Here is a 21,513-nt window from a genome sequence, read left to right on the forward strand (position 1 = left end):
GGGACTGGCTGGCCTAGCACGCTCACACTGACCCATGCACGTGGCTCTAAGTTGGTGAGGGGTCCCAGACAGTAAACACCTGGCTGAACCTTGAGCAGTCAGAGTACGTGCAGAAAGGGAGCTACTGCAAGGACTGTGTCTTTTGTTTATGGCCCTTCCAGAAACTGCTTGCTCAAGTCTCAGGAAACTGAACTTGAGGCCTGATCTTAGAGAGAAGACTGAGCAGCCTGTTATGGCGTCTGCTTGGTCCTTTCATAACCCTTTGTCCTGAAACATCCTCTTCTTTGCCCTGGGACACAAGGATCTGGAAACTCCAGTGGGGACCTAGATTCAAGTCCACGCCTGTAACACTGACGACTCCAGGAGTAGCCTGGAGGGAGAAATGTGATTTCACCTGATTCACTGTTCAGTGTTGTTTTCTAATTCCAAAGTGGTCAAAAGCAATCTGCATAGGAGGAAGCTAGATGTAGAAGTCAAAAAATTACTATTTTTATAGGCTTGATAACACCACCTTTCATCTGCTTTATAAAAATAGTAAGAGCTGGGCTTTCTCAACCTGGTAGTACTAAGATTTAATGATTTGATTACATTATCAATTCTACTTGTGGTAGGTAGATAAGCCAGGCATTCTTCTATGAACCTCGGTTCCCTGGTCAGATGGGATGAATAGCAAGACCTATCACACTGGGTTCTAAAGAGAACTATGACGCCGGCCAGGGAAGCAGGTAGGCTAACTGTAGATCTCCACCTCTCCCTCTTCTCCAGACTCAATGCCCCAGGCTCATCCCCAGCTCTGTAGCAGACTACTTATGGTGGCCTCTCCTCACTCTCCACTCCGATTTGCAGGTGACTAAGCAGATCCTGGTACAACACTCTGCTCTCCTCCCTCCTGGGGACCGCCCATTCCGACTCCTAACTGCCACCTCCCAATACCTAGAAACATATTCTACCTGGAACCCCCAATAGTCACACCTATCAGGATCCCAGAAGAATTCCCTACCAGGCAACCCACAGCCACCACACCCTCCTAAGAACCAGAAAGGGCAACAGAAACCAAGGGACAAAACACCGCCCAGCAAAGACAAGACCAGATCAGCAAATCAAAAGAGAACTCTCTCTCTCTCTCTCTCTCTCTCTCTCTCTCTCTCTCTCTCTCTCTCTCACACACACACACACACTCACTCACTCACTCACACACACCACCACCATCACCACCACAACAACAACAACATAACAGGAATTAACAAACACTGCTCATTGATATCTCTCAACATCATGGTCTCAGTCAATTCCAAAGCAAATGGACCTAGGAAGCAAGCTGATGCAGCCATTTTAATATCTGACAAAATAGACTTCAACCCAAACCTAATCAGAAGAGATAAGGAAGGATACTATATACTCAAAGAAAAATCTACCAAGATGCCAATTTAATTCTTAACATTTGTGCACCAAACACAAGGGTACTCAAGTTCATGAAAGAAACCCTACTACATCTTAAATCACATACTGACCCTCACACACTGATAGTGGGAGACTTCAATACTCCACTCTCACCAATAGATAGGTCATCCAGACAAAAACTAAACAGAAAAATGCTGGAGCTAACTGATGTTATAAACCAAATGGACCTAACAGATATTTATAGAACATTTTACCTAAACACAATACCTTCTCCTCATCACCTAATGAAACTTTCTCCAAAATTAAGCATATCCTCAGACACAAAGCTAGTCTCAGCAGATACATGAAAATTGAAATAACACCCTTCATCCTGTCTGACCACTATTGATTAAACAATAACAGAAACAACAGAAAACTTACAAACTCATGGAAACTGAACAACTCACTACAGAATGAAAAATGGGCCAAGACAGAGACTAAGAAAGAGGTTGAAGACTTTCTGGAAGGGAATGAAGAAAGTGAACACACAACATACCCAAACTTATGGGACACGATGGAGGGGGTTCTAAGAGGCAAGTCCATAGCACTAAGTGCCTATTTAAAAAAAAAAAATGGAGAAATCTCATAATAATAACTTAACTACACACCCAAAAGCTTTAGTACTACCCAAAAGGGTAGATGGCAAGTGTAGGCAGAATTTTTTGTCCTGCCAGCCAGCTCTCAAATAACCACATAGAGACTTATTATTAATTATAAATGCTTAGCCAATAGCTTAGGCTTGTTACTAAGTAGCTCTTACGTCCTAAATTAACCCATATTTCTTATCTACCATATGGTGGTACCTTTCTTGAGCATGACATGTTCATCTTGCTTCTCCCTGTGTCTCCTCACAACTCTGCCCTTCTTCATCCCTATGCTCTCCACCTTAACCTCTCCCTGCCTAGCTATTGGCCATTTAGCTCTTTATTAAACCAATAAGAGCAACACATCTTCACAGCGTACAAAAAGATCATTCCACAACAGGCAAGAAATAATCAAAGACAGGGCTGAAACTAATAAAATAGAAACAATAACAACAAAAATACAAAGAATCAGTAAAACAAAGAATTGGTTCTTTGAGAAAAAAATCAATAAAATTGACAAACCCTCATCCAAATTAACTAAATGGTAGAGAGAGAATATCAAAATTAATAAAATTAGAGATGAAAAGGGGACATAACAACAGACACCAAGGAAATACAGAGAATCATAAGGACATATTTTAAAAACCTATGCTCCACCAAATTGGAAAACCTAAAAAAAAAAAAAGGACCATTTTCTTGATACATAACACTTGCCAAAGTTAAATCAAGATCCAATAAGCAATTTAAACAGACTTACAAACTCCTAATGCAATAGAAGCAATAATTAAGAGTCTTAAGTCGACGTAAAGGGAGAGAAACTCAAAGCAACTCCACTAAAATCAGGAACAAGACAAGGCTGTCCACGCTCTCCATACCTATTCAATATAGTACGTGAAGTCTTAGCCAGAGCAATAAGACAGCTGAAGGGGAGCAGGGGATACAAACTGGAAAGGAAGAAGTCAGAACATCTTTATTTGTAACTTATATGATAGTATACATAAGTGACCCTAAAAATCCCACCAGGGAACTCCTACAACTGATAAATATCTTCAACAATGCACCTGGACACAAGGTTAACTCGCAAAAATCAGTAGCCCTCCTACATATAAATGACAAACGGTCTGAGAAAGCAATCAGAGAAACAACACCTTTCAAAATAGCCTCAAGACACATAAAATATCTTGAGATAACTCTAACCAAGCAAGTGAAAATTTTGTATGATAGACACTTTAAGACACTGAAGAAGTGCTGGGTGGTGGTGACATATGTCCTTAATCCCAGCACTCTGGGAGGCAGAGGCAGACAGATTTCTGTGAGTTCAAGGTCAGCCTGGACTACAGAGTGAGTTCCAGGAAAGGTGCAAAGCCACACAGAGAAACCCTGTCTCGAAAAAAACAAAACAAAACAAAAAAAGGACACTGAAGAAGACATCAAAAAAGGGGATGGGCCTGGACGGGAGGGGGGGAGGGAAGGACCAGGAGGAGTAGTGGGGGGTGAGGAGACCACAATCAGGATATATTATGTGAGGAAATTTTATTTTCAATAAAAGAAAAAGAAAAATAATATTTAAAATTGGGGGAATAGTGACTGTTAATTCATAATCATTAGTTTCTGAGGTATCTTTTCTTAAAATGTGTTATTCTGTTATATCATGGAGAACTTTGTACAATACAGACATATAGTTTCAAAAGAATATACTATTTAAAATGAGTCTTGCTTTAAAAAAATAAAAAAGATAATTTATGTAAAGCTCTAGGCTAGTTCCCTGGTCAAATAGAATTAGTAACAGGACCTATCACATTGGGTACTAAAGAGCATTAAAGAAGATAATGTATGTAAAGCTCTAGGCTCAGGCCATCTGTGGAGAACGTACTGTTGTCCTGTTTTCCCTGGTCTTCTTAGGGATAAGGCTGGGCCAGGCTGAGTCTGGTGAGGGTCCCAACGGCTTCTCACAGCCTCCTCCTCCTCTGCTTAAGTATCTCAAGCTACTTCCTCCAAGTGGGCTTTCCAGACCACTGCCTCCAATCTGTTCATCACACCGATCGAGAATAAGACCACCACCACAATTTAAAGTCAAATCTGAAGCCAAGTTTCAATACTGGCCAGGTGGATGGGCTCTGGCCAGGTCCATACCCAGGTTCCTGGGAAATGGCCCAGAATCAAGTATGGCAAGGGCTTAAGGAGGAAAACCCATAATTCATTGCATTTGCAATTAGGTCCAATCAGAGGCAAGCATACATCCTGAAGTACCTCCAGCCTGTGACCCTCCAGCCCACATGTGACCAAGCACATCAGTGCAGATGGGTCAAACAAGCTTGTTTAGGGAATGAAAGCATGTAGTTTGTTATTGCCCATAAACAGTAGTTTCCAGCATATCAGGAACTATCCATCCTTAGGCAAGGGGTTTGCAGATCAGAGGCATTTTTGTTTCATGGATCTCTTAGGCACAGTAATTAAAACTCAAAATGTAACTTTGGCTCTCACACATCCATCCCAACAAGTATCTAACTTGTGGTAAGCTACCTGAGTCCTGGTCAAGTCTACAGAACACTAAAGCTTGAGAAAATCTGCTTTAAACTTGCCTGAGAGAGTGTGGGAATGCCTTCCCCAAACAGGATATGGGGACAGCAGAAGGGACCTAGACCTTGGGCTGAGGGGCCTAGGAATGGAACCTGGCCATCCTCCTGCCTCCAGAGTGGAGCTGGTAACACCTCCCTCGTGAGACCACCACAAAGACCAAGCAGGATTGTAAAGGCGGCTAGGTGCCTTCCGTTTATCACTTAAAGCGTGGTGGTTCTTATGTGTTATTGATGTTTCAATGCCAAGAACCTAAATATAGAGTTCCTATTTAGTGCTTCCAGAAGGAGACCACGTGGTCTGGCGATTTCCATAATAAAGGGCATCATTCCTGAGCGACTCATCCATCCATTCGTTAATGAGTACTTATTGGATGTCGGGGCTCTGCCAGGCACTACCCTGGCCGCTCACCAGGGAACAACATGGGCGCATTTCCTCACCTCTCTTCCAAAAGCTCCGAAATACCCAAGGACAAAGGAGGAACAAGGAGGAACTCGAAGTTCTCACATTTCTGCAGCTATGAGGTCACCTCAAAGGACACGGTGGCCAAGGCCCCTTAGAACTGTGCGGTGGAGCGAGGGGTCCGGGCGGGCGCTGCAGCCACCTCCCACCCCCAGGAGTTCCGGAACCTTCCTCAGTTCTGGGAATCCTTCTTGCTTTTGTGTTGCCCTTTCCAGAACCAAAAAGCCAAAGAAGCGGAACAAACATGAAATTGCTCTTCGTGTGGGAATGAATCACTCTTGTCAAAGGTGGCAAAATCCTTCCCATCTAACACCGGGCCACAGAAGTTTCATTTCATTTAGAAGTGGGCTACAGAACAGTGTAGAGCAGGATCCGTTGTTATAAATAATGTGTGTACCCAGATTACAAGAGAATGCCCCCTGGGGCCCGGAACTGGGGGAGCCTTTTATTTTCTTCTTTATATATTCTGGAAATTTCTTGGAAATTTCTAAATTTATGATGAACAAAACATTATTTCTCTAAAAAATAAAAAAGGTGATTTCAAAAATAACGTTTGCTCCTCTCTCTCTTGTTCAAAGTCAATGTGTTTTGAAAACTCAGCCTCCTGAGAATTTTCTAGAATTGTATTATCCAGATTACATCCAATAGTTAAACCCAGTCTTTGTCTTCCAACAGAAAGCACAGAATTGTTCTCTTCCCAGAACCCCTCTAGACACAGCCTCGCCGGAACCCTGAGTAGAATTAACACTTCCACGGATATTCCTGGGTTCCCGGCCAAGTCCAAAACTCTGCTCTCTGCTCTGGGCCTGGAGGACGGGCATATTCTGCAGGACACATAAGGACACCTGCGACTGGCCTTTGGTATGGAGCCATCGACACATACGACAAAGCAAAAGCCGTGGATGGAAGCGCAATGCTGAGAAGCGCTATGTGCTTGGCCACGTGGAAGGTGTGCTATACAGGCAGAAGGGCAGCAGAGTTGGGGGGCACTCCTGGGGTCTGTGGTCCAGCGCAACGACGATGAACTGGGGTTTTCTTTAGCAGAACTGACAAAGAGGTCTGTGTCTCAGGTCTATGGAATATGCAATTATATTAAAGTAGAGAGATAAAGGATGGAAGGAAAACAATTGCAAAGCTAATCAAATTAAACGAAAAAGGCTATTTCACAACTAGTATTTGAACTTCCATTGTAAAAAAAAAAAAAATGCCTTTTACTCAATGGCTCCTTTTAAAGCTACATTCATGCGTTAGCATCTGTCAGTACTCCACTCCTTTTCTTAACCAAATAATATTCTGCTGCATGGATACACCACATTTTCAAAACCCGTTCATCATTGGACACACAGGCAGTTTCAGCATTACATCTAATCCTCAGATTTGTCAGGAGATAATGTTCATATAACTATTTGAATATGAAAAGAAGGGAGTTTGGGAACTGTAGTAGAATATTATTTTAGATGTGTTGCTTTTGTTTATGTTGCATTTGTTTAACTCTGTGAAGCTGTGATACTTTGCCTGTCTAAAACACCTAATGGTCTAATAAAGAACTGAGTGGCCAATAATGAGGCAGAGAGAGAAATAGGGCTGGCAGGCAGGAAGAATTTAGAGATGGAGAAATCTGAGAGGAAAAAGAAAGAAGTAGCCAGAGAAGGGGGAGGACTCCAGGGACCAGCCACCCAGCTACACAGCCAGCCACAGAGTAAGATTTACAGAAGTAAGAGAATGAGAAAAGCCCAGAGGCAAAAGGTAGATGGGATAATTCAAGTTAAGGAAAGCTGGCTAGAAACTAAGCCAAGCTAAGACCGGGCATTCACAAGTAATAATAAGACTCTGTGTGTGGTTTATTTGGGTGGTGGGCCCCCCAAAAAAGCAAAAGAGCAAAAACCAGCAGCAGGGACAGGGGATATTGATGTTCCTACACAGAAGCAATGCCCTCTTCATCTGCACTGGCCACGGCTCTCATTCCAGAACAGAAAATCTCTCCACCAGCTGCTGGGGGAACCAAGATACTTGTACCTCCAAAAGAGTGTGACTGCAGTGGAAACTTTTGGGTCTCAAAACCTGTCCCAAGGATTAACAAATGCCATAGGATTAGGTACTAATCTTCCAGCTTTCATGTTCTGCCAACAAAGAGGGATTGAGTTTGTGGATTCCCAGGCATGGCTGAGAACATATGCAGCCTGTGGGTGACCTGCTTCTCACTGTCAACAACCAAGTCAGACCACGCAGCCCGGTTTCAACTCTCTTTCTCCTTTTCCCACAGTCTGAGCCATTAATTTCTTGATTGTATTTTTATGAGCTTAAAAAAAAAATCTCATTAAATACCACTGAACTGCCATTGTTCACAGCACAATTCAAGATATCCCTTGTCTTTTCCTAAATCAAGTTGTTATAAATAAAGCCGCTCGGCCATCTATCCAGTTGACATGAGTCCTTTGAGGTCAAGGCTTTCTAAATGTAGGGAAGGGAGAAGAATTAAAAACCCAGCTGTAGATTTTCATCTTGAATCACTTAATATAATTTTTAAATTATATTAAAACAAACAAAAAAGAATAGATTCTGGGTTTTGTTTATTTTGAGTGCTACAGGTCAAAGCCAGGGCCTCAAATGTGCTTTCAAGGGCACTGCCACTGAATTGCCCTACCCTGCTCCCACCACACTCTATCCCTGGCCTAGAGAAGGAAGTCTTAAGAGTGAGAGCTTTATCACAAGGAAAAAAAATTGTCAAGTACCTACTATGTGCCACAAAGAGTTCTATAGTCGTTCCCACTGTGACTGAAGAGGGAAATATACATATAATATATATATATATATATATATATTATTATATATATAAAACTTTAATGAATGCCAGAGAGATGGCTCAGCACTTAAGAGCTTGTCTTAGTCAATATTCTATTACTATGAAAAGACATGACCATGGCAACGCTTATAAAGGAAAGCATTTAATTGGGGCTGGCTTATAGCTTCAGTGGTTTAGTCCATTATCAGCATGATGGAAAACATGGTGGCATGCAGCCAGACATGGTGCTGGAGAAGGAGCTGAGAGAGTGCCACATCTGGATCTACAGGAAGCAAGAAGGGAGAACCACTGGGCCTGGCTTGGGCAAACCCACTGACACCTCAACACGCCACCACCCAATATGCACACCCACTATCCACCACTCAACACGGCCCCACCCACTCCAACAAGGCCACACCCACTCCAACAAGGCCAACCCCTCCAACAAGGCCAACCCCTCCAACAAGGCCACACCCACTCCAACAAGGCTACACCCAACCCAACAAGGCCACACCTCCTAGTCCTTCTAAGTAGTGCCACTCCCTGATGACTAAGCATTGAAACTTATGAGCCTATGGGGGCCATCCTCATTCAAACCACCACAGAGCTCTTGGAAGAATACCTGAGTTTAGTTCCCAACACCCAAGTAGGATGCCTCAACACTTGTGACCTGTAGCTCTAGGGATCTGATGTCTTGCTCTGGCTTCCTTGGGAACCTGCACTCATGTACACATACGTACACACAGAGATACACACACATAATTAAAAAAAAAACTAAAGAATACAACATGTTGTTAGGCTTTCTGGGAGGGATATAAATGTTCTGGAACTAGAGAACAGTGGAAGTTGCATAACCCTAGGAATATATATTTTAAAAAGCCGACTGGTGTCAGGCGGTGGTGGCACACACCTTTGATCCAAGCCCTGGGGAGGCAGAGGCAGGCAGGTCTCTGTGAGTTTGAGGCCGCTCTGGACTCCATACTGAGACTCAAAAAGAAACAAAATAAAGGCCATCTCAGAAGTCACTTTAGGGGGTAGGTAAACAAGGGCGGGCTAGTAGGATTTACCCAGCATGTATGAGGCCTCTGCATTCCAACCTAAGCACTGAAAAAAAAATTTAAAGTACATAAATTTTATGATACATGAATTATATGTCAATGAAAGAGATAAGTCGAAATGATATTAACTTATCAGAATGTGTTTTAAAGTGGCTGAACAGGCCTGGGGGCGGGCAGGGTGAAGGACGGACGTCCTTTAAAGAGATAAGCGCTACCGAGCATAACCTGCAGCTGTTCCCTGCTCTGCTCCAGAAGTTCTCCTGACTGACCTCCACCACCAGACTCTGGCTTCAGAGCCCCGGGTCCCCTCGCTCAGCAGACGCCCCAGGCCACAGGGCAGCTCTAACTGCTTTGCCCCAAGGATATTTCTTGACAACCCCGCCTGGTTTTCCAGAAATGTGCTTTGGAAATACGCTGCTGGCTGTGTTTCATGCATTCTGTGCAGTGTGTGTAACTTTGGGCGAGGCCGGGAGCATGAAGGGCACAGCTTCAGAATGTTGCAGTTAAATCACAAGTCGACACCCGAAAGCGTGCCATGGAGCAGGGGAGCCACCAGCTGCCTGCACACTGAGGTCCAACGTTCAATGTCCGGGCACCCTAGAGAAAACCACACAGCTGGAGGCCGCACAGTGGCCCCTGGTGGAGCTGGGGCCCAGTCTGGCCATGGGATCTTGAACATGGAACCTGACCTCTCTAGGCCTCCATTTCGTCATCTACAAAATGGGGAAGATTGTCGTCGTCCTTAACTACAGCTTTAGGAGGCTGAAATCAGTAAATGAATCTGAAGTGATGGAAGCTTGTAGGGTTCTCCCCGGGCTCTTGTCTGTCACCTGTCTTTAGCAAAAAAGAAAAGGGGGAAGAAGAAGGAAGGAGGGAAGGGGAAGAGAGGCAGGAGGTGTTTGCCACCCTCATCTCCATGGACACTGGCTGTAGTTTTATCATTATCCCATTCAGGTACCCCATTCTAAAACCCAACACTGTGACTGAAGAACAGGGGTCTAGAGACGTTCCAGAGGAATTTGCTTCCATGCTAGAACTAGTGAGCCAGGCTACCACCACCTGCCAGTTTTAGAAGCTTGAAGCAAGGCAAACAAACCCAAACACACGGTCCTCACAGGTTCACAAAGAACAGGCAGATGGTGTACCAGAGCCACAAGGGATGTGTGTTTAAAATGGGGAATCCCAGGGCTGAGGAGACGGTGGGTAAAGTGCTGGCTATGGAACCATGAGGACCTGAGTTCAGATCCCCAGCACCCACGGAAAAAGCCAGGCCCAGCTGCACACGGCTGTAGTTCTGGTGCTGAAAGACATTTGTGTCAGGGTCACTACTGCTGTGACGAACACCAAGACCAAAGTGACCGGTGGAGGAAAGGGCTTATTTGGCTTACACTTCCATATCACCAGCCATCACTGAAGGAGTCAGGACAGGAACTCAAGCAAGGCAGGAACCTAGAGGTAGGAGCTGATGCAGAGGCCATTGCTCCCCATGGCTTGCTTAACCTGCTTTCTCACCACCCACAATGGGCTGGACCCTCCACCACTGATAACTAAGAAAATGCCCTGCAGGCTTGCCTACAATCTCATCTTACAGGGTTTCTCTGTGTAGCCTTGGCTATCCTGGAACTCACTCTGTAGACCAGGCTGGCCTCAAACTCACAGAGACTCGCCTGCCTCTGCCTGGGATTAAAGGCATGCGCCACCATCACCTGGCAGGAGGCATCTTCTTAATTGACTTCCCTCCTCTTTGATGACTTTAGCTTGTGTCAAGCTGACATAAAACTGTCCAGTACAATTGACTCCTTGTCAACCTGACACACAAACACATCACTGTTAAGTCACGACCTTTCTTTTTTTTATTATTCTTCCCCAAGATCACACATTAATATCAACATTACAACATAAACATTCCAAATTTTTAAAGTTCCACATTCTCTAAAAACTCAAACACTGCTTACAACCATATACAATGAGACCTGATGTCCTCTTCTGGCATGCAGCCATACATGCAGACAGAACATTGCATACATAATAATAAATAAATCTTTAAAAAAAATTCAGTGTGGTGATTTAAAAGAAAATAGCCCCCAAAGGGAGTGGCACTATTAGGAGGTGTGGCCTTGTTGGAGTAGGTGTGGTCTTATTAGGGGAAGTGTGTCACTGTAGAGTTTGAGGTCTCATATACCTTCAAGCCATGTCCAGTGTTTCAGTTCACTTCAGGTTTCCTTTGGCTCAAGATGTAAGGACTCTCAGCTCCAGCACTATGTCTACCTGCATGCCACCTTGCTTCCTGCCATGATGATAATGGACTAAACCTCTGAACTATAAGCAAGCCACCCCAATTATATGTTTTCTTTTGTAAGAGTTGCCATGGTCATGGTGTCTTTTCACAGCAATAGAAACCCTAGCTAAGACATTCAGTCCTTCTAAAACAGCCAATTTCTTTTAAAATTCAAAGTCTCTCAACTGTGGGCTTCTGTAAAATCAAAACTAATTAAATAGTTTCTCACTTCAAGAGGGAAGAACCAGGGCACCGTCACAATCGGAACAAAACTGAGCAAAACCAAACTCCAGCTGTAAATACCTCAATGTCCAATGTCTAGGATTCACTCACGATCTTCTGGGCTCCTCCAAAGCGCTTGGGTCACTTCTCTGCCTCCATCCTCTGCAGCACACACAGCTTGTCTTCCACGCTCAGGCCAACTCCACCACCGCTGCTGTTCTCAGTGGTCATCCCATGGCACTGGCATCTCCAAAATGCTGGGGTCTCTGCTGCAACTGGGCTGCACTTTCACAAATGGCCTCTCACAGGGATTCCAGCTCTGCCACACAGCGCCAAACCTCTCTGTGACTCCTTCATACCTTCAAACCGGTGCCACCTGGGTGATTGTTGGCCACCTCTGGACCACAGCTTCTGTGTGCTGACCCCGAAGAAACACTTGCCAGAAGATTTCACCGCTGATGCTAGTCACTTCTCCATCACCAGCTGACCAGCATCAGTTGTCCCAGTAACAAAGATTTCACTTCAGCGGGTGCTGGTCTCTTGTTAATCACAGCTGATTCTTCAGCCCCAGCTGGTCAGAAAGGACAAGAACTCAAATAGGACAGGAAACCGGAGGCAGAAGCTGATGCAGAGGTCATGGAGGAGTGCTGCTTACTGACTTTCTCCTCGTGGCTTGCTCAGCCAGCTTTCTTATAGAACCCAGGACCACCAGCCCAAGGATGGCTCCACCCACCATGGGCTGAGTCATCCCTCACCAATCACTACTTAAGAAAATGCCCTACAGGCTTGTCTACAGCCCGATCTCATGAAGGCATTTTGTCAACTGGGGCTCCCTCCTCCTCTCAGATGACTTTAGCTTGTGTCAAGTTGACATAAAACTGTCCAGCACGGCACTGAACTTGAGAAAGTGGATATCCACAGTCCAGCAACAGAACTGCCAGTACTGAGCATGTGGAGAGACCTTAAGACTAAATAAAACTAATGGCAAACTGTAAAGGCTAATAAAAGCCAGGAGTGGATGAGGCAGGCACAGACATTTCCTTTCTTTGCTCCTCCTCATGGTGTTCCTGAGGGGAAATTGTCAACATCTACTGAGGAAATTCTTTTTTTTTTTCTTTTTTTTTTTTTGGTTTTTTCAAGACAGGATTTCTCTGTGTAGTTTTGATGCCTGTCCTGGATCTCCATCTGTAGACCAGGCTGGCCTCAAACTCACAGAGATCCTCCTGCCTCTGCCTCCCAAGTGCTGAGATTAAAGCCGTGTGCCACCACCGCCTGGCTACTGAGGAGATTTTAAAGCAGGACAAAAGCAATATGAGATCCGTGCTCAAAACTCAGGGGACACAGGGAAGCTGAGAGAAAGTCAATTCTCAGCGGCTGCCACCCTCCGTAGCCTTTAGCCTTCTAGGATTTATTTAATTTTGCTTTTGTTTGCTTGTTTGTTTGCTGTGTGTGTGTCTGTCAGTCCGTCCATCTGTCTGTCTGTCTGTCTCTCTGAATGTTCATGAGTGCATAACCTACAGAGGCCAGAAGAGGATGTCAGAGCCCATGGAGCTGCCCGTGAGGGTTCTGGGAATCAATCAGTTATTCCACACAAGCAGCAAGTGCTCTCAATCATTTCCCCAGACCTCTTCTGATCTACTGTATGGTGCAGATAAACACCTAATTTTTTTTAAATCATCACATTACATGCTGAGTATTTTAATCCAGCTATATTTTTGGCTAGCAATGGATTATGAATATTTTCTCGAAGAAAAATGGCAGCATGATATTTCATCTTTGATAAACTAAGATTCATCTAATACCTGTCCAGTTCTTGGATATCCTAACTCAATACTTAATTTAAAAAAAAAAAAAAATGAAGCCTGAGGAGTTGATCCCAACACATCTGCCTTGGGTAGACACCTGTAATTTTTCAAGTTCCACAGTGTATTCTCAATCAGAAGACCGGACTGACTGATGACTACTATGAAAGATTACTTCTAGAATATTCTCAAGAAATCTTCAGTGTTAGAACACAAGTAAGAAAAACACCCAGGCTTCAAGAACATCAGCAAATTCATTCCAGGGTGCCACACATCATGAGAGGAGGGACACTGGTCCGCTTCTGTCGCTGTCACAAGTGGACCCATTTGATCTGGTGCCAGGGAGGTGGTACAGACTTCAGTGTTGATAAACAACCACTTTGAGAACTGTGCAGTGGTGATTGCCAGATGGGATGATTTATTGTTGTCATTTTTTTTCTCTTTCATTGCTTCGATTGGTTGCCAAGATACAACAGGAGTTGCTGTCTGTTTGGGACTCAGGGAAGAAGTCATACAAATTTAAAGACATAGTCAGGAAAACCCAGGTCTTGTAAAATTAGGTGCAGTTCACTGTGATGGTAGACTATCGTCTATTCAAGTCTCCTCCCTCTCCCTCTCCCTCTCCCTCTCCCTCTCCCTCTCCCTCTCCCTCTCCATCTCCCTCTCCATCTCCCTCTCTTGTTTACCAGGCTGGCCTCACAGACATCCGCCTGCCTCTGCCTGCCAAGTGCTAGGATTAAAGGTGTGCACCACCACTGCCCAATTTATGCAATATCTCTTAATGCTAGGATAAAGGAAAGGTGTGTGTGTGTGGGGGGGTGTATATGTGGTGTTTGGTGTATATGTAGGTACATGCACTGTGTGTGCAGGTGTGTGTGTAGACACATGTGGAGGTCACAGGTCAAAGGTCAGTATCTTCTATCACTCTCTATATTTTGAGACAGGGTTCCTCACTGAATCTGGGGTTCACCCCATGTAAGACTTGCTAGTCAGCGAGCTCCAGAGATCTGCCTGTCTCTGCCTCCAGGGTCCTTAGATTCTGTGGGTGTGACAGCACACACTCACGTTGCAGGGGACCTGAAATGGGTCTTCGTTCTTCCAAGGCGGCCACTCCACCAGCTGTGCCTCCTCCTGGCCGAAGGGAAGGTGGTTTTTAGAACGGAAACTGATTCCTCGGACTGACCTCAACTGAGTGTACAGGGCTTTGCCGACTCCCCATGGGAGGCCTTGACCTTTTTGAGGAGGGGACGAGGGGCGGGTTTGCGGGAGGTGGGGAGGCTTGTGGGGAGCACAAGGAGGGATGAGAGAGGGATCTGTGGTTGGTATGTAAAATGAATAAAAAAATTTCTTAATTAAAAAAAAAAAACTGAAACTGATTCAAAAGAATCTGGTGACACACCTGAAGGCGGGGCAGGTCTTGGCTGTCTGTCTGTCTGTTCCCCGGAAGTCTGTCATGCTCTCCTAGTGCACAGCGAATGTTCTGTGAATTCAGGCCAATGCAAAGGAAGAAGTAATGAGCCTGGAGTGGGCGGCCCTCCATCCCCTCTCCAGCCGTATAGAGGGTCTAAACTACTCTGTTTCTTGTAGAGCTGATCTTGGGCTCTGAACACTACCCACGGATAGTCCTATCATTGCTGGAAATCACAGACTAGACAGAGCTTTTAACCAGTCTTACAATTCTGTCCTCAAATAAAACCCAGACGCCGATGGCCCAGTCTCGCCCTGGGAAGTGGCTAGTGGGGGCACCAGCTTCCTACATCCAGGTCACAGGACCACAAGGTCACGCTAACTCATTCCCTACAGAAACTGGGGCAACCTCCTTTATTCTCCCATCTACTAGCTAGGCTGTTCCCAGCCTCTGTCTTCTCTATCAACCCCCTGCCTCATACTCGAGCCGCATTCCCCTGACATTGCAAAGTGAGCTCTACTTTAAAGACAAAAACAAACAAACACAAGGATATTCTGCTACCAAATATGACCAGCAATTGTCTAAGTGGCACAGCCCCACCTCGGGTTTAAGGGATCCTGTCTTTATGCTGGGACATTCAAAATCGGACTTATTCTGTCCCTCTGAATGTGAATGTGTTCCTCAAGATGACATTTACTCTTTTGCTTCCTGTAACTAAAGAAAAACTATGTAACTTTCTTTTTCACACTTAACCCTCTACAAAGCCTCAGCAGATCTCACGTTTGTTTATCAAACATACATGCTCCTTCCTTCCCCACCCCCAGCCTCCTGCCCCCCCCCAAGCAAACGATCTTTAAAAGTTTATGATTGATTGACTGATTGATTGAGTGAGTGAGTGAATATATGCTTGAGTCGGTTCTCATCTTCTACCACGTGGGACCCGGGGGTTGAACTCAGGTTGCCAGGCTTGGCAGCAAGCGCCCTTACCTACGGAGGCATCTCACTGATTGTGAATGCTTTTTAAAGCCTGTTTACCAACACGTCATCTGAAACCTAGTCTGCCTTTACGTGGAAACTGTGGACAGAGGACCTGCTTCTGACCACGTGGCGGTGACCCTCCCCAGAATCAGGCTCCTTCCCAAACGGGACTGATATTGGCGGGAGCTGTGCCCAGCTTTCAGGGGGCCTTGGCCCTCTCTTCCAAGGTCTGAGCTACCCAAGCCCAGTGAAGCGAGGAAATAACACATTAACATTGCATTTAAAATGGTTCCTGTTTGTGTTCATCTCCCCTCTACAGTAAGATAGAAAACCCACTGTGTGGAGAAGCGAGAAGAACACTCAGGTCCCGTCCCTCCCACCCCCTTCCAAGCTGTGTGGTGCTACCTCCTGCTCTCCAGTCTCCACAGAACGACCCTGAGACACAAAAACTGCTTTAGGCACACAAAGCCTAGGTCACTCCAGCAAGAACAACCAATAGAGACCAAACCCCAGGGCCAGGTCCCCTCAGACCTCTGTCCATTAGAAGGGCACTGAGCAAGAAGTTCACTCATCCCGGGCTCTCCATTTACGACTCAAACCAGGTCCAAACAATGTCCTGCTCGTACCTTCTTCCAAAGGTAGAGTGCGTCCCCTGACCTAGCCTCACCCCACCGCCCACCCCAACAAAGGACTATGACTTCTAAGTCGCAAGCCTGCGCCTACCCAGTGAAGCAAGACTTGGGTTGCTATGGAAAGTCTGAAAGCTAAGGACCGGGCTTTGATGGTTTCCGGGGGTTCTGTGGCAGGCTGTGACTGGAGCTCTCTGGATTGTTTGTCCTCACAGCGATCTGATTCTCACTGGCGAATGTGAGCAGTTTGGACGCCGAAAGCTCTAGAAAGAAACTGTTCGCAACATAAGGAGATGGCGCCCCCTGGTGTCTGCAGCAACTTGCAGGTACCTGAGACCAAGCTCCTCACGGTGACCTTGAGCACGGAGCAGTTGGCAGCTTCAAGGTGGGCAAGACCCTCACCCCTAAAGGTGAAGGAAACAGGTCTGAGCCACAGGGTGGTGAGACTCAAGACCCTCCCTCGGCCACTTTCCAGATCTATGTGTGCTGGTGGGATGGGATGTTGCAGGTCTTTAATCCCAGCATTCCGGAGGAAGAGGTAGAGGCAAGTGGATCTCTGAGTTTGAGGTCAGCCTGGTCTACATAGAGCGGTCCAAGTTAGACAGGACAACACAGTGAGATCCTGTCTTTAAAAAAAAAATCAGGCCAGGTGGTGGTGCACGCATTTAATCCCAGCACTTGGGAGGCAGAGGCAAGTGGATCTCTGTGAGTTCAAAGCCAGCCAGCTAGTTCTAGGATATCCAGGGCTACAAAGTGGGTGCCAGCAGAGGGTGTCAGATCCCCAGAGCTGGAGTTACAGGCACATAACCACCTGCCTGGGTGCTAGGAACAGAAGGGGGCTCTCTGCAAGAGCAGCACCTAGTCTTAACTGCTAAGCTGAGTCGCCAGACCCGCCACCAACCTCTTAGTAAGTGATGAGCTGTCTCTTTCCTCTGAGCACATGGACCAGATCCTATAGAGAGTCTCAATTCATGTGGCCGCAGTGCCTTCCCTTCCTTGGTCAATGCCTGCAGTTCCCAACCTGCAATCTCTGCAGACGGCAAGAGTCGAGCAAAACGCTGCCACCATGTGCTCATTCTGGGGCTTTAAAGAGAAAGAGAGGTCATGTGTGAAAGATCTGCCACCACCGTGTCCTCAAGACACAAGCGGCTCTGGACTGCTGTAAAGGGCTTGCACACAGCTCTTAAACAAAACAGAGAGAGCATCAGAGAAGAGCTTACTCCAACATGAATCCACAGATAATGCGAACACTCCCAAGTCCTGTCGGTGCAAGAAGGTGACTAGAGAAAACCCTATTTACTCTTTGTCCTAAATAGATACCACACTTGCAGTGGAATCTATGGCCAGATCCCCAGGTCTGGGGAATTTGTGTGGAAGGGACCCTGTGAGTCAGCTCTTCAGGGAACTCAACCTGAAGCATTTGCCTTTTGTGTCAGAGTGAAGCGAGGCCAGAAACCAGAACCTCTGTGTCTACTCTCAAAGGGCAAGGCAGTTAACTAGTTAATGATGGATCGCACCATCCAGTTTTCTTCCCTGGTGATGTTAAGTACCACGTGATCATTGTAAAAACTTATGGAGTGTGGTTTGTAAATTTTTAAAGTGTGTAACTAGATCTTTTTTGAATCTAAGATAATTTTTGTAAACCTGGTTTACTTATTTAGATTTTTGTTTGTTTTTGCTTGTTTGCTTGCTTGTTTATCTCACTGTGTAGCCTCACTGGACTAGAACTTGCAATGTAGAACAGGTGGAACTTGAATTTACAGTCATCTGCCCACCTCTGTCCCTAGTGCTGGGATTACAGGTACACACCACCATGCCTAGCTTGAAAGTCTCATTTTAATGGCCACATAATATACCATTCCAAACAGTCACTCTCTTATGTTGTAGAATATTATTTTAACTGGACAAAGATGTGTTACATTTGTTTATGCTACAGAATATTACTTTAACTGTGTCACAGTGTATTACATTTGTTTCTGCTGCCTTTGTTAATGGTGTAAAGATGTGTTACATTTGTTTGTGCTACATTTGTTTAATTATGCAAAGATGTGTTACATTTGTTTCACCTTGCCTGCCTAAGGCACTTGATTGGTCTAATAAAAAGCTGAATGGCCAATAGCTAGGCAGAAGAGGGATAGGCAGGGCTGGCAGGCAGAGGGAATAAATAGGAAGAGGAGTCTAGGCTCAAAGAAGAAGAAAAAAAAAGAACTAGGGAGAAAGAGAGGGACACTAGTCAGCCAGACATGAGAAGCATGAAAGTAAGATATACAGAAGGAAAGAAAGGTAAAAAGTCCGGAGGAAAAACATACATGAAGAGAAGTGGGTCAAGTTATTAGAACTAACAAGAAACAGGCCTAAGCTAAGGCTGAGCATTCATAACTAATAAGAACTCTCTGTGTCATGATTTGGGAGCTGGTTGGTGGCCCAAAAGAAAAAGTCTGCTATTCCCATATGCTTGGACATGTTTCTTTTCTTTTCTTTTCTTTTCTTTTCTTTCCTTTTCTTTTCTTTTCTTTTTTCCCCCTGTTTTTAAGTGAGTGCAGTTGAAGAATTAGGGCATTCACCTTCATCTGGGTTTCTGGTAATGAACTAGAGAAATTGTTCCTGAAAGTCTAGCCTTTTCATCTGGGTTTTCTGGAGCGCGTAATTTCAAAATAGTTCTCTCTGAATTAAAGAGCAAGTCACTTAATTTAAAGACAAGCAAGGGCTGGCAGGACGGCTCAACGGTAAAGGCCTGCTGACAGGATCCACAGAAAGGTGGAAACAGAACAAACTGCAGAGCTGCCCGTGACCTTCACATACACCCTGTGGTGAGTGCATCCTATGCACACACAATAACAGTAAATAAAACACAAACCTACTATGAAAGGTCTCGTGATGCCACGCTGCCGTTTTCTGTGACTGCCTTTGTGCAGAAGACAAAACAGTGATCAATGTCTTGAATTGGAAGTCAGCATAAAGCAAAACAGATAAGACGTCTCAAATGTCTGGGTTTCATTCCCACTTGCCCTTGAGCTAGTCTGGCTCATTCTATTAGCCTTGACTGTGTGTGATGTAACTAGTTTTTAAACAATCTAAGTCTGTTTTGCCACCCATAAAATAGAGACATACCAAGGCCCACTTATACCTACAAGACACCCCGAGACTCAAAATGCATGCAAACCTTGACATTCAGTCAACCATAAACTACCATTTTGGAGCTCTGCTGGGAGCCAGAGTGGAATGAACAATACAAGTACAAGGCATCTTTCTGCTGCAGGGCAAACCAACAATATAGTTTAAAAATTCAATGCAGTGGATGGTTTCCCAAGTGTATTTGAGCTCAGAACTTTTACTTTCTATTATATGTATTGATACCCAAATTGCACAGTAAAGTTGCATGTACCTGTACTTCAGGAAATACAATGTTATGGTTTGATTTTGCATGTCGTGTAAGGCCTGTATACTAGTTTGGTTTCTTTGTTGTAATAAGACATCAAACAAGCAGGGCAGTGATGGTCCACGCCTTTAATGCCAGCACTCGGGGGGCAGAGGCAGGAAGATCTCTGAGTTTGAGGCCAGCCTGATCTACAGAGTGAGTTCTGGGACAGCTACACACACACACATACACACACACACACACACACACACACACACACACACACACACACGACAGGGAACAAAAGCAACAGGGGGAAGGAAAGGGTTTATTTCGGCTTTCATTTCCAAGTAACTATTCATTACAGAGAAAAGTCAGCAGAGGAGCTGCAGGCAGTAACTGAAGTACAGATACACTGCTCACTGGCTTGCTCTCCATGGCTTGCTTAGCCTGCTTTCATACACAATCCAAGGACCTCCTGCCATTGGGTGGCACTGCCAGCACTAGGCTGGGCCCTCCCACATCAATCATTAATCCAGGAAAATGATCCACAGACTCGCCTACAGGCCAATCTGAGAGAGGCAATTTCTCAGCTGAGGTTCCTTCTCCCCAGGCATCTCTACTTTGTGTCAAGTTGACAGAGACTAACGGGTACAGCCTGTGAAGGAAGCAGGCTGATTTCTTTTTTTTTTTTTTTTTTTTATATACCTTGCTGTATCTTGAACTATAAAACAGCTGCCTACACATGAGAGGTTTAATAAGATGTGCTCAGTGGTGACTATGCTTTTCATTAGACTGGTTTAAAAATAACCTCTAAAAAATAATTTGGAGCAATGAAGTAAACCAAAAGTACTCACACACCACTCGTGAGAGTGAAAACCAGCTTCACTTCATGCACCCATGTGCTCATGCTCATTTGTCAAGCTGTGCAATTTTGAAATTCTACTTTATAAATTGACCAAAATATGAAAAAAGTGTGTCTATATACCCAAGAGATATAGAATTTTTAAATGGACAAAATAAGTATAAACCATGTGAATTATGTTGAAAAGTCATACAACGGTTAAGTTACAGAATCAAAATGGATTATTCTGCAGCTATGGACACACATATAAAAAAGTCATCACTTAGAAATTTGCTTATATGAAATGCATTCATGAAACTGGAGTGTAGCTAGAGTTTTTCTGCCTTGCCCACAGTCAGGACAAATCTTTGTCACCCGCCAGTCCCACAGCCGCTCAGACCCAACCAAGTAAACACAGAGACTTATATTGCTTACAAACTGTGTGGCCATGGCAAGCTTCTTGCTAACTGTTCTTATAGCTTAAATTAATCCATTTCCATAAATCTATACTTTGCCATGTGGCTCTTGGCTCACCGGCGTCTTCACATGCTGCTTGTCGTGGTGGCGGCTGGCAGTGACTCCTCCGCCTTCCTGTTCTTTCTTTTCTCCTCTCTGTTAGTCCCACCTATACTTCCTGCCTAGCCACGGGCCAATCAGTGTTTTATTTACTAACCAATCAGAGCAACACATTTGCCATACAGAACATCCCACAGCACTGAAGAGATGGCTTAGAGGATAAGAGCACTGGCTGCTCCTGCAGAGGACCTGTGTTCAGTTCTCAGCACCCACAAAGCAGCTCACAACTCTCTCTAACTCCAGCTCCAAGGAACCCAAGGTCCTTTTCTGGTCTCCCAGGCAATAAGCACACACATACATGGTACACAAACATATATATAGGCAAATACTCATACACATAACATAATTTTTAAAGACTGTATTCACAACCCATATATAATTCTGTATCCATTTTTTCTTCATATTAAGGGGAAAGGCAAGATACTAAATTATATATAGATTGTGAGTCTGTGTATAAAACGAACAAACACAAAACAAAGAACTCTGTCAACTATGTACTCAACATATGTATTAAC

This window comes from Peromyscus leucopus, chromosome 12 (genome assembly GCF_004664715.2).
Source record: "Peromyscus leucopus breed LL Stock chromosome 12, UCI_PerLeu_2.1, whole genome shotgun sequence".
NCBI lineage: Eukaryota > Metazoa > Chordata > Mammalia > Rodentia > Cricetidae > Peromyscus > Peromyscus leucopus.